This window comes from Solenopsis invicta, chromosome 12 (assembly GCF_016802725.1).
Source record: "Solenopsis invicta isolate M01_SB chromosome 12, UNIL_Sinv_3.0, whole genome shotgun sequence".
Classification (NCBI taxonomy): domain Eukaryota; kingdom Metazoa; phylum Arthropoda; class Insecta; order Hymenoptera; family Formicidae; genus Solenopsis; species Solenopsis invicta.
Genome location: NC_052675.1, coordinates 8,245,277 through 8,250,133, shown reverse-complemented (window position 1 = coordinate 8,250,133; position 4,857 = coordinate 8,245,277).

Below are 4,857 nucleotides of genomic sequence, written 5' to 3'. Positions count from 1 at the left end.
CCGTCAAATATCGGGATAACCGTGAAATCTTCAAGTAAGTTTACATTATTATAATAAATGTACGCCCGCGAATAATAAAAATTAATGCAAATTAGATTACTTAAATGTGCACTTGCAAGTTAAAAGTAGCACTTTTAAAACGCACAAAAAGGGATAGAAAGAAGAGAGAGAGAGAGAGACGGGGGGGCTTTGAACAAGTTTAAGCACGTTTACTTACGCACACGGCGATCAGCTTATTGTTTCCACGATGCGACAGTTCAATTTAAATTTGTCCTTTATCCAGATCTATCCCTCGAAGTTGTTTCACCACATTTACACTATTTACTCTGCATTTGATTGATAAACGCGGAGCTACGCGACGAACCGATCGATCGACTTTATTAATTACTATTAATCACTACTGTAAACACTATAATTATTTGATACGTTAAAATTACTCGAAGAAACACATATTTACGTTACAATCACACAACACGTGTTCACTCGACGATATGAAGCAGTCGACTGAGTGTTATTGGTTATGTCGTTATAAGAGTGTCGAACGATTGGTTAAAGTCATAAGTCAAAACGCGGTAATTCAAAATGAAAATATTGATTAATACGATTTACATCGATACAATTTATTAGAAAAATGTGGCAAATGCATGTTTATTATTATTTGTTAAAAATTGTAAGTGACTTTATCAAGATAATTATTTAGAATATTTATTATAAAAAAAACTTCAAGGATTAAATTCTTGAAATCTCCTTGCAGCAACGGATAATCTGTCCTTTTCAGGGCAACCAAATATTTTATTTCGAGAAATATTTTCACAGTTTTCGCAAATATTCAAAAATAAGAAATAAAAAAAATGTTTAGAAAAAATTGATTTTGATAAAATTATTTCTTGAATATTTAGAATGAATAATAATTATCTTGATAAAGTCACTATCATACAATTTTTAACAAATATTGATAAACATGCATTTGCAACATTTTTCTAATAAATTGTATTGATGTAAATTGTATTAACCAATATTTTTATTTTAAATTGCCGCGTTTTGACTTATGGCTTTAACCAATCGTTCGACACTCTTATAACAACATAACCAATAACATCCAGTCGACTGCTTCATATCGTCGAGTGAACACGTGTTGTGTGATCGTAACGTAAACACGTGTTTCTTCGAGTAATTTTAACGCATCGAATGATTGTAGTGATTAGAGTAGTAATTAATAAAGTTGATCGATCGGTTCGTCGCGTAGTTCCGCGTTTATCGATCAAGTGCAGAGTAAATAGTGTAAATGTGGTAAAATATGAAACAACTTCGAGGGATAGATATGGATAAAGGACAAATTTAAATTGAACTGTCGCAACAATAAGCTGATTGCCGTGTGCGTGAGTGAATGTGCTTAAACTTGTTTAAAGCCCCCTTCTCCCCCGTCTCACTCTCTCTCTCTCTCTCTCTCCTTTCCTTTTTGTGCGTTTTAAAAGTGCTACTTTTAACTTGCAAGTACACATTTAAGTAATCTAATTTGCATTAAATTTTATTATTCTCGGGCGTACATTTATTATAATAATGTAAACTTACTTGAAGATTTTACGGTCATCCCGATATTTGACGGTCGGATGACAGATCGAAATTTGACAAGTTGTAGCACAAAATGTAGCATAATTAAAGTGACAGAGAGAGAGAGAGAGAGAGAAAGAGAGAGAGAAAGAAAGTTTAAATAGAAATGTGCTGTCCATGTACTTTTGTCAGTCATTTGAGCGCAGGAGGTGCCCCACGGAAACACTCACGTGTAACAGTGAGTCGCGTCGCTCCTGTCTACCACTTGTACCTGACCCGTCATACGCTAACTAATTCTTATTGTAACTTGAAAACTAAGCTCCGGACAAATTTTTGCAAAAGGAAAAATCGTCTCAGAATTCGATTACGAATATGCCAGCTTCGGGACCAATAGGTTATTTTGAATCACCCTGTATAAAGTGGACGCTTAAGATGACTGCTTAAGGGCGCCAATATTGGATGATTTTTCGATATTTCAGTATGATATTAAAAGTAACAAAATTTACTACGATAATTAAACGATTTATTATTTAAAGTATGATTTCCAAGAAAACTTGACTAGTAATAATACTGTTTTTGTAATTTTTAAATGTACAATTTTACAATACTATACATACAATAGTTCATAATCTCCAAAATATAAAATTTTCATTATAATTGATACTAACCGATGAAACGTTATCCCATAATTTCGAGCTGCTGTTGTTATACCACACGCTCGACAACGCACCATAGTGTAACTGTGCCTAATAACACTTATTTATAATATAAACATTTACTCTCTAGCTTGACATTGTAGAGCTCTCTTTCTCTCGAGCTTTCCCTCTCTTTCTAATGTCGTCACAAAAGTAGACGCTTAAAATGGATCCATGACATGCATCCGTCGCCCATTCAGCTTACCACTACTACCGATATAGTTTCTCCTGTGTCTTTTTATTTATTGGTAGATTAGAGCTGATTTTTGTCGGAGCTGACTGATTGATTACAATTAAAGATGATGATTCTAATTAAGAGTTGAACGAGTTTTCACTATCATAAACATCAAAAGAAAGAAATGCCGATTTAATAGAAGATAAGAGGGTAATACTCATTTTTATTTTATGGAATAATTTTGTTTATAATTAATATTTTCTATTAAAACTTGAACGATTACATTCGTCAAAGTGTTGTTTGACAAATTCTAGACTCAAAGTAATGAAATATTTATTATTTAGAACGTGATTTATAAAAACCTAATACACTGCATAAGATTTGGTGGAAGAAAAAAAGTGGTTGTAATATGGGGGGCTATCTATAAAAATAATTTTAAAAAATTAGTTTAGTTTAAAAGAAACACAGTATCTTGTTACAAAATTATATATTTTTAATTTTCCATTGTTTAGAAGTTTCCTGATTTAGAATTTTCCTGCGTTTAGAAACTTTAGAAATATCATCAGAAATATCATTTTATCCTTGTTTAACATTAAACAACAAGCATAAAATGATGTCTCTAATGTTTTTAGACACCGCTCTCTAGAATGACAATCGATTTATCGAAGAAATATTTCGGTATAAAAATTATGCTTGAAAAACCATATTAATAAAATTCCATGTTATTGTTTTAACTTTATATAACTTGAAATGTGTATATCCGAATAAAAAGGTAAATAACAAAAAAAAAACACTCGAGTGTATGCACATTTGTGTGATAATACATTCAAGTTTAAGAATAATGAGGAAGTATGGGTAATTAAAGAATAAAGTGTACCTTGAAAAAGTTTAAAAGTGCTCAAAAGTAAAAATGCTTTACAACAATTGTCAGTTATTATGTATTTGCATATTAGCATCACTCGAGGGGGAATTCACAACCCAAAATTTTGTACACCAATGCCGATTTTTGGCATTGCTGTAAAACACTGCCGACATTTTTGTACACTGCCGACAATGCTTATTGTTAGTCAATGCCTACAATGCCGTCAATCCTATATTAAAATTAAGGCAATGCCATGCAATTATGAACACTACCGCGTGCCCATTATCATACGCCAATGCCTGCACAAGAATTCTAAAGCTTTCCCGAAGTATTCAAAAATTTTTGTGCTCAACCCCATGATCGAAAAACCGACTCTGAAGTGAGCTCACCACTCCCCAACCACTGACGACAATGCCGTCAATATTATAGATCACTGCTTACTTTTTTCGGCAGTCCACTGCCGAAATTTTGTACACCAATGCCGGCTGTGAATTTCCCCTCGGCATCACTAAAAAACGGCGGGCTACTAAATGAATGATTCCATAAGCAATTGTTAGAATACGTCACCTAATAGCGAAGATAATAGGGGTAGCCTATGGCTATTGTCGACAGTAACCATAATACCCTCTTCTCTTCTATTATGCGTAATAATTGTCTATCACATGACATTATGCAGATATTTATCGTTTATCTACCGTAATTATAAAAAGAGAGCTGAAAAATTGAACGATAAATATGGTACAGTCTTTATACGAGAAAAATTTAAGTAAGATGTAAACACAAAATGACATATCTCATATCATATAAATTCCTTAAGTAATTTATTGACGATAAGTAGCAATAATAGTGGCGGCATACAAGATACTTAATTACAGGCACTATAATTATTCTGCACTATTGCATTCACATATATCATTATTTTATGAGCTTATATCGTTGTCTCTTGCAATAAATAATAAAATATTTTTTAATTAATAAATTAACAGAGTGGAATATTATGTATCTTGTACATTTCATAACTAAACTTGCAATAGAAGATAAAATTGCAATCGATGATTAAACTTACAATAGATAAAATTGCGAATAATTTTGATATTCTGCATTTTTATACATGTATATTTGTAATACACTTATCATCATAATTGTGCAATTAATAAAATTTGCTCGATTGACGTATAAAATGGTTTTTCAAATTAATTTTTCAAGTGATGTTTGAAACATGCATACTTTCTGACATAATTTAACGATTGCGTGAGAAACTCTGCGCTTTTATATCACTGCAACAAAACAATCGGGTGACACAACGGTTCAAGTAATAAAACTAACATAATAAAATAACCGAATGAGTCACATCGCAATCTTGTGAACTCGTCGTTATCTGTTATGCAAACAATCATAGTAATCTATTTGTAGACGTGCACTTCTTTGCGCTCGTAATGCACATTTTCAGTCATCATAAGAATTTTCTCGTTGTTTTTTTTAACGAGATATACACATAACAATTTAATGATAATAAAATAAATATATAATAACAATAATAAATGTAAAAACATCCTACATAATTTATTAACTTA